This window comes from Megalobrama amblycephala, linkage group LG7 (genome assembly GCF_018812025.1).
Source record: "Megalobrama amblycephala isolate DHTTF-2021 linkage group LG7, ASM1881202v1, whole genome shotgun sequence".
Classification (NCBI taxonomy): Eukaryota; Metazoa; Chordata; class Actinopteri; order Cypriniformes; family Xenocyprididae; genus Megalobrama; species Megalobrama amblycephala.
This window is the reverse complement of record NC_063050.1, coordinates 58,404,982-58,415,048: the sequence shown is the minus strand read 5'-3', so window position 1 is coordinate 58,415,048 and position 10,067 is coordinate 58,404,982. Positions and strand designations below refer to the sequence as shown.

At 43.3% G+C, this 10,067-nt stretch overlaps 1 protein-coding gene across 1 annotated transcript in view; it reads right to left on the bottom strand.

Annotated features, from left to right (window-relative positions):
• LOC125273065 overlaps positions 1–10,067 on the bottom strand; it is a 49,311-nt gene that overhangs the window by 17,112 nt on the left and 22,132 nt on the right. The window lies entirely within an intron of this gene.

Here is a 10,067-nt window from a genome sequence, read left to right as displayed (position 1 = left end):
AACAGTCACACAAAACATTCATTATTCAACCTGACACCAACTTCTGACATCAAACAGTTGGAACCAGAGGATAAGAAATACAGTCCATCACATAAAGCACATGTGATACACACAAAGTATGTATACAATTGTGTTTTTTTATTTTTCTCTGAAATCTGTATATAAGTTCAATGATTACCTTATTTTTTTATGCAGTGTGCAAACTGTCAAATGTATATTGGTTTACATGGACAAAAAAAAAGGACTCTTATTTTGATATTCTTGCCCGGTTGTGAATGGACTGGTGAACTGCGCATGCTTCCTCACACCAACAGAGGAGCTGTGAAGGAGCTGACACGACTCTCTCTGTCTTTTTATTTTATCCTGTTTTCACAGGGACAGTAATCTGTCTGAGGGGTCTCCGGAGGCGGGGCCTGCAACAGATTCTTGGGGGCTCGTCCGGGATCCACTCCATGTGACGCTAGGAGACGGATCCAAAGATTCCAGAACCATAGGGACCAGGCAGCGTTGGGGCTAGAGGCTGGCAGCTGCTATATTCACGGAGCAACGAGACAAGAGGGCGTGTGCCAGACAATCTGTGAGCGCTGTCTTTATCCTGAGGTCGAGGCTACCACGGAAGGGACGACAGAGGGTGACATAATGGCGGATCGTGCAAGGAAGCAGCTGGTGTGGGACATCAAAAGAGAGTTAATTTCCTTACCTGCTGACGAACTGTTCCGCATCGCCAAGGTTATCGGGTCAACACCTAGACATGACACCAGTGAACTGGATCTGGAGGACAGTGGGGTTTGTTTTGACCATATCAACGCTTTCATGTCCAGTGAACTTTTGCTAGAGACTGAGGACCAAGGTATGAGTGAACTGTTGTCATTGCAAGAGATGGTAAAATCAGCAAAACAGATTTGCACAACTACATCTAATGTTGATTCAAACCCTCAACCTACACGTGTTACATCCACCCACCACTGATGATGACACTTATCATACACCACCACATGTTGCACCTGACTCAGGGGATGTTAAGGGGGCCATAACTGAAACAAACACAGACATACATAAAATGCTTGCAGCATATGAAGAAATTGGCAGAAAAATACACCAGTACATGACACCGACCCAGAACACTAACTTGACTCACACTTTAGCACAGGGGGGCGCCACTACAGCACACACGAACCAGACTGAGCAGCCCAAACGTGTAGCTAATGACTTTGCATTCCCTATGGGGGGGTTTCAGTATATCCAGCCCCGTGAGTTTAAGATACATGGAGGCCAGATTGGGGATCACTCGTCAGACATCACATTCAACAATGTGTGCAGGCAAATTGACAGTGGCCTAAAAGAGAACTTCAGCAATGCCGATGTTGTCAGAGGTGTGCTGCGAATTATAAAGCCAGGCATTTTTAAAGATATGCTGATGAACAAAGACGACATGACGGTGGCTGAGCTAAAAGGGTTCTTACAATCACACTTGGGGGACCGAAATAGCACAGAGCTGTTCCAAGAACTGATGTGCACCAAGCAGAGTGAACACAAAACCCCTCAGCAGTTCTTCTACAGAGTCATGGGGTTGAAACAAAAAATGCTCTTTGCTGCGAAACAAGCTGACTCAGACAGGAAGTATAGTACAGCTACTGTACAGGATGTGTTCCTACACACTGTCTACCAGGGACTAAGCCACCGGTGTAAAGATATCCGTAGCGAGCTGAAACCCTTGTTAGCTGACAGTGATGTAACTGACAATGCTATACTCAGGCATGTTATGAAGATCACAAGTGATGAGAATGAGAGGCTGCGGCGACTGGGCCCACCAACCAGAGCAAAACCATCAATGGCTAGTAGTTCCCAAGTTAGTGGTGAAACAGACAGGGATGTGAAAGCTGCAAAAGGTTCTGTTACACAAAAAGTTCAGGACGATCAGATTAAGCATCTTACTGCCAGGATTGATGCTCTAACCAGCATGGTAGACGCCATACAACATTCCATGCCAACACGAACTTAAGGTGGCTGCCAATGCTCTGCCAGCCAACCATCCTTTCGCCGGGTGAGCCGCTTGCGATGCTGCCCACGATGTGCAGACGAAGGGTGACAGGACATCTGTGGAGAGGATGGACACCGGGCAGTGGGGTGCCTACGACGACCTCAGCAGCAGGGAAACGGGAGCCGGCCACTGCAAAGGGGCGACCAGTGACCGCACAACAAATGCCCCAGCCAGACATTACTTCCCCGAAGCCAGCCAGGCCTAGCGGTGGAGTGTTAGGACAAGAACGCCTGTATCAGAGACAAATAAACAAATCAATAAATGAGATGAAGTCCATGAGTCAAGGAGCAAGCATTCTGGGTTCCTGTAAGACCAAAAATGACAACATAATCAAACTGATTGGAAGCAAGGCTCTGACCCAATGCAACTTGAATGGCTTGACAGTAAGGGCATTACTCGACACCGGCGCCCAAGTCAACATGGTGGACCATGTGTGGAAAGAGAAGTATCTGCCAAGTGTTGAGGTGAGGCCACTTCGGGAGCTTCTCGGATGTCAAGAAGATCTGAAAGTCTACGCTGTAAATGGAGACGTTATCCCATTTGACGGTTGGGCAGTCATCACAGTCAACCTGCTAGGAAATGAGGACCCAAGTCTATCTATTAATGTCCCATTCCTGGTGAGTAAAATGCCAATTGAGAGACCACTACTGGGTTTCAAATTAACTCCCTCGGGTCGGCGGTCACGCCGGCGTGACCACCGCGTTTTTTTCTAACCAGTGTGAAAGAGACTCAAAATACTCCGTCAATGTTGCACATACAATTAAGAGCTATACACCATTTTAATCTGTGGAATATCTTCTTTTATTTGTGTACACTCAGAGTAAAAACAAAATGTTGTGCTTTTTGTAAAATAAAGAAAACTAACTTGATGCGTGATCTCTCGTCTCCCTCTGAACGAAGTCCAATCTGATAGTTCTCAGAAAATGAACTGTAACTTAGTGAATACTAATGACAAAAAAATTAGACTTGTGTCTAAAGAAACGGTGAAATGTCAGGTTTTAAATCGTGTAACTCAAATCAAAAACAAAAATTCTGTGCTTATGTAATCTGTATGAAAAGAGAGCCATGTCAGAAGTCCGTGATTCAGCTCATTATCCGGTAATGCGGCCACACCCACGGAGCCAGCGCTATTCAGACGCAAATTCTGAGGCAATACATGTATACATCGTCTCAATCGTGTATTTATTGTCTTGAAAAGTGTTTATCTGGATGTTAAAGCCATGGTTAGCGACCTCTAGAAGACATGCCGTTGGTTCCTGGTTCCTGTTCTTCTTTATATGAATTTGTGGACTAAAGGTGCACAGAGCACCCTCCGGCTGCAAGTATGAATTGAAAACAGTATCCAGCGTTCATAGTGATGAAAATAAATATTGAATAAATATTACTCCTCTGTATAGAAAATTGACATAAACATGAGAATCCATCAATATTTCTCCAAATGTGCATGCTTTTAAGCTAAAAGTCTATATGAAATGCCATAGAAGTAACATAACTGTTCAGACACTTTGCATCACAGAAATGCATTATATTTTAAAGAATATAATAGAATACACTTATTTTAAATTGTAATAATATTTCACAGTATTGCTGTTTTTTCTGTATGTTTGATTTACATTATGATGAGCTTGAGACATGATCAACAGAGGGCTTTTTCACAGCCTACCTGTCTGAAAGGCCTAATTAATATGCAGGTCATTAGAGCTCTTAATGTTATTCTTTTGTCTTCTCAGGTGTAAACGACCCATTATTCATGATGATTCACGCCTCCGCACATACTGTGCTTCTTGACCAAAGATGTTTTAGAAAATTTAAATCTCTCTATTGTTTTATATGAACAAGCAAGCAGCATAATTTTTACCTCATTTTGAAGCAAAAACTCTAGTTTACAACCTCCAATACCCAGAAGTCTTGTGAACACAGATTTAATATATATTTTTAGGGTTTATTTCAGTGACTTAAGTTTTTTGTTTTTTCAATAACCATGCATAAACGTTATTCCTTCAAAAACACAAACATGTACATACATGTTCCTCACATATTATTGTAGCCTAGTTTGTGTTGAATACAGTGTAATGACACTTTTTCCATTAATAAGTTTATGAACAACTGAAAAAAGCACAAATGTCAGGGCATGTCAAAACTTCTCCAGGGCCCCAAAAATCCTCAGACCCCTGAGGGTTAAAGGGATAGTTCACCCAAAAATGAAAATTTGATGTTTATCTGCTTACCCCCAGCACATCCAAGATGTAGGTGACTTTGTTTCTTCAGTCGAACACAAATGATGATTTTTAACTCCAACCGTTGCCGTCTGTCAGTCTTATAATAAGAATGGACGGGAACTCGAACAATAAGAGTCTAAAACACTTCCATAGACAAATCCAAATTAAACCCTGCGGCTCGTGACGACACATTGATGTGCTAAGACACGAAACGATCGGTTTGTGCGAGAAACCGAACAGTATTTATATCATTTTTTACCTCTAAAACACCACTATGTCCAACAGCGTTCATCACTCATTTAGTGTGGTCTGATCGCGCTCTGACAACGACAGTGATGTCTAGCACTCATTGAAGTATATGCACGAGACATCACTGTCATTGTCAGAGCGCAATCAGACCTCACCAAACGAATGCTGAACGCTGTTGGACATAGTGGTGTTTTAGAGGTAAAAAATGATATAAATACTGTTCGGTTTCTCGCACAAACCGATCGTTTCGTGTCTTAGGACATCAATGTGACGTTTTTGGGTGAACTATCCCTTTAATTGAAGTACTAATTCAAGGGCAGTCTGAACAACTGATGCCAACACTTACCTCACTACTGGCTGGAGCCATTGATATCCCTCGTGAAAAGGCACTAACTTTAGTCGAGGTGATCCAAGCTGCTGAAGATGATGATGGAGATGGGCACTTGAAGGTTGGTCCAAGAGGGGTAGTTATCCGGGCAGGACAGGTGACTTGGGTGAAGTGCAGAATCCCTTCAAATTGTTGGGGAAAAATTTAATCACAGAAGAAGATTTATGTTTGAGTTCACACAGAAGTCAATATCTGTTTCAGCTATGCAAAACACCTCTCTGATCTCAACAGACACAGTGTCTGTTGAAACCCAGGGGGGTAACGGTGGGACACCCAAACTGAGAGCTTTCCCAAACTAAGGGTGTCGGATAATTTAAATAAGTTCTAAGGCAGAAGGGGGACCATTGTGTCTCTTGCTTGTTAATTTAAATTAGTTCTAAGACAGAAGGGGAGGCCATTTGTGTGTGTGTGCTTGTTACTTTTACCCTGTATGAAAAAATACTGAGGAGAGTTGCTCAAACATTGGGGGTATAAATGTTTGTGGGTTCTTTTGTGTCCTCAGTTCACACTCGGGGCAGACATTGTATGGTTGTGTCGACTGTGGACTCTTTCTTGCAAAAAATTAAATCTTTATAAAGAGAATTTTCTAAGGTTTGTCTCTTATTAGTGATGTCAACTAATTTTTGCCACAACAATTTTGGTGTCAGAAGAGGGATTCCTTGGACGGACCTTCTGGACCTGGAGAGCACCGGTGACCTGCAATCCTGACCCAAGTCAGCCCTAACCCCGTTTAGATTCAGGGACGAGGGACCGACGCTGTGTAGGTCCAGAAGGACGACCACTGGAATCAAGAGAAAACGAACCCGAGACGGCAACGGGCGCTTCTGGTAAGAGACAAACTTAGAAAATTTAGGGGGAGAATTTCTAAATAGAATTTGGTTAAATTGAAAATTGAATTGATAGGGATAAACCATAAGGGGAGTCTGAATCGGTGGCAAATGCAGCGTGAATTGATGTTTCTTACGAGGTAAAAAAAAAAAAAAAGGACTGAAATCACGTGGGCGAATAAGAGGGACTGAGTTGTGTGCAGTCCGGGGACTGAGTTGTGTGCGGTCCCGAATAGGGCACTATTGAGAGTGTCCGCCCGGCTGATCTTGGGTGAAGAGATCAGATCTGTACGGAGACGTCCAACAGATTAGTAGCGCGCGCGAAAAGCCACAGAATCAGACTGCCAATATGGGGAAATCCCAAAGCACAAGACAACGGTATTTTGTCAAATGAGAAAATTATATGGCCAAAGATGCATGCAAGATATAGAAAAGTTGATCAAATATCATGATTTCCCAAAAGAAGAAACACTTAGTAGTACAAGGTTGAAAATGGTAAAATTGTCGATCAAAGAAGGGAGTGACATAACAAAGGGTTGTGCTAAAAAAAAAAAAAAAAATTAAAAAAAAAAAAAAAAAACATGCATGTGGGAAATGTGAGAAAACAATTAATTGCTGGGTAGAAGAGGCAGATAATAGGGAAAGAAGAATGTTGAAGAAAGAAAAGTGAAGAAAAGGCGATTGCGCCTCCACAGAATGAGATTACTATTACTAACACATCTTATGCTTGTGGTTTTCCACATGAAACACCGCTGAGCTACACAATTTATCCCAATGCGAAGCTCCAAGGCCTGAAAGTGGACTCCGATCTCGACTGTTCTCCGTTCCCACCGAACCAACCAATTCTACCAGCCAAACCAACTCCAGCTCCCCAGCACAGAGACGGGGGAGCACGCGCCGCTGAGCTGAGAGAAGAGGGAGCATGCACAGCTGAACAGTCAACAGAAGGAAGAGCATGCGAAGCTGAGCCAACAGCAGAGGGGGCGCACGCAGCTGAAAGCTTCCGGGGCAAAGAAACACTGCCGTCCGGAAGGAGAAAGAGACTAGCGATCCGGAAGATGAAGCAAAGAAAGAAAGGTGCCCGATCATATGTTTTACGTTCCAACACACATGCACTAGCCAGAGCACTGGAGTTAGACGGGGACTTCAGTCTGAATCCTGATACCCACTCAGAAAGCGGTGAGGAAGAGGAAGAGGAAGAGGAAGAGGAAGAATTCGAGATCCCGCATCCGGAGAAAAGAAAGAACTGGGACAGAACTGCGAAAGAATTGCGGGTGAGCATCACAGCACCTATGGTGGAGGTTATGGGGACACACAATTCAGACAAAAATGGCTGTTATCTGTGCGGAGCTGGCGACCACATTGTTCATGAGTGCATGAGATGCAGGAAGTGCAAAATGGACGGACATTGGGCAATAAACTGCCCTGAACTGCGAAAGGCTGACTGAGAAAAAGGATGCGGAGAGCAGGAGGAGATCGGGTGGACCACGGCCAAGGATGCAAAAACCGCCGCAAAGGGAAGTACACATTTACTAATATCACACACACACACACGCACCCACACCTGAACACATGCACTGATAATGCTCTCCGCAATGAAAAAAAAGCTTGCACCTCTTTGTGTGTTTCTGAAACAAACAAAGAAGATTTTGACAAATGTTTGATTATGTATAGCAGTAAGGGATTTTTAAACATGCCTGAATATCCCCTGATAGTTGAAGGGACAATGATTTCATGTTTTGGTAGACTCAGGGGCAACCCGATCTGTTTTGCGATCATGTGACTTGCCATGTGAACCAGTGCTAACAAACAAAACGCATGGTTCTTTGTCTGTATCAGGACATTATATAACAGAATGGTTCACTGTGCCACTAAAGTGAGAGACTGAAGGGAGCCACGTGCTGAAGCATGCATTTTTAACTTCAAAAACATGCCCAGTTACCCCTTCTGGGCTGAGATTTAATGTGCAAATTAAATTTGGTAATGGTTGCAGATCCGTCGGGCATTGTAGTGAGAGAGGGTGAGCAAATGTATTTGAAAACAGAACCAAAATGGGTTTACAAATGGCACATAACTGAAACTGAGTGGGCAAAAACAATCTGTGAATTGGGAAAAAATAGAACGCTGTCATTTGGTACAGATTTTATGATGCCTGACAATTTGCATTGCACGTCACATGTCGCAACAGAATGAGATCAATTTTATGAAAAACAATGGTTTGAACAAGAGAAAGACACTTTGAAACTTGATCAAATGATTTGGACTGAGAAAATGTGTGCGATTTCAGTAGGCTTATCAGAAAAAAAGCTTTCTCTCTATTTGATAGCAGGAGAGTGTGTGCCGCACATATCAATTTCAAAGAAAAATACACAGGCCTGGGGTGACATGGGAGTGTTTGTGAAGCACTGTGTTGAAACAGATGACTGGGAGAAGGTCGATGAGACTTTAGAGTGGGAAATTGAGGGCTTTTAAAGTGGGAAATTGAGGGCTTTTAAATCTGATTGCAAGCATGAAATTGAGGTGAAGCGGATTTTAACCACCATTGACAAACACACACATGAAAATGACTGTATGACAAATATTTGTGCTTTGGACATACACCCTGCACTGGCAGAAGTGCCTGATGAGTTGTGGGCAAAGCACAAGTATGATGTGGGACTGATTAAAGGGTGCGAACCGGTGATAATTACTCCAAAATCTGATTATAGACCTTGCCAACCACAATATCCATTGAAAACGGAGGCAATTTTGGGCATAGAACCAGTTTTTGAATCATTGTTAAAAGAAGGCGTAATTGTTCCATGTGACACCTCACCGGTGCGTACTCCCATCTTTCCTGTGAAAAAGATAAGAGACAAAGGTCAGCCCACTGAATGGCGTTTTGTTCAGGACCTGCAAACTGTGAATTCAGCTGTCAGAGCGAGAGCTGCTACACTTACAAATCCCTACACAATCTTGTCACAAATTCCACAGAGCGCCACATTCTTTTCAGTGGTAGATTTGCCGAATGCCTTCTTTAGCGTACCAGTGGACAAAGACTGTGCATATTGGTTTGCATTTAATTTCAAAGGGAAAGGGTACACTTTTACAAGATTGTGTCAGGGATATTGTGAATCACCAACAATTTACAATGTAGCACTCAGACGAAGCCTTGAAAATGTGACTCTGACACCTGGATCAGCTTTGCTTCAATATGTTGACGATATTTTGATTTGTGCAAAAGATGAAACAACATGTGTGAAAGACACTGTGACCTTGCTGCAGCATTTGGCACAGGAAGGTCACAAGGTCAGTAAAAGTAAGCTACAATTTGTAAAAAAAAAAAACAAGTCACATTTTTGGGTTATGTAATATCTACAAACACTAAATCACTGTTTGGAAAACGGGTGCAGGCAATAACTGAGGTACCAAAACCAACCACAAAGAAACAAATGTTGTCATTTTTGGAATGTGCTCTTATTGCAGAACATTCATTCCCAATTATGCGATTCTTGAGCAACCCCTGAGATCCCTGACAACAGGAAGGAGTTGAAGTCATGTGGTAAGATTAATTGGACGGGGGAGGCTGAGAAGGCTTTTGCAGACATGAAAGCGCAGCTCGCCACAGCCCCCACATTAGGCCTGCCTGTACCAACTAAACCATTTGTCCAAATGGTAGATGAAAAAATGGGTTCATGTCTTCTGTTCTTTTGCAGCTACATGGAGACAGAATGCGACCAGTGGGTTATTTCTCTGGCAAATTAGATCCAGTAGCAGCAGGCCTGCCGCATTGTCTAAGGGCCGTGGCAGCTTCTGAACAGGCTGTGATGGCCTCTAGAGAATTTGTGGGGTATTCTGACATGACATTAATGGTTCCGCATGCTGTTTCCATGATTTTGCAGGAAAAGAAGACATCACATTTGTCAACAGCACGATGGCTGAGGTATCAAACAATTTTGCTAGATATGCCAAACATCACAGTCAAGCGTTGCACAGTGCTGAATCCTGCCAATCTCCTTCAAACAGAGGAGGATGGGGAGGAACATCACTGCTGATTGACCGCACTCGAACAGATATGTACCCCGTGCCCTGACCTTTCGGACACACTGCTCGAAAACAGTGAGCATATCCTGTTTGTGGATGGCTCTGCATCCAGAGATCCACAGACAGGCCTGAACAAAGTTGGTTACGCGGTGACCACTGAATTTGAAACATTGACATCTGGCACATTGGCATCAAATTTTTCAGCTCAAGCGGCGGAGCTCGTAGCCCTGGCAGAAGCATGCAAGCTTATGGAGGGTAAAAGTGTAACGATTTACACAAATTCACGATACGCGTTCGGGGTTGCACATGATTTTGGGGCT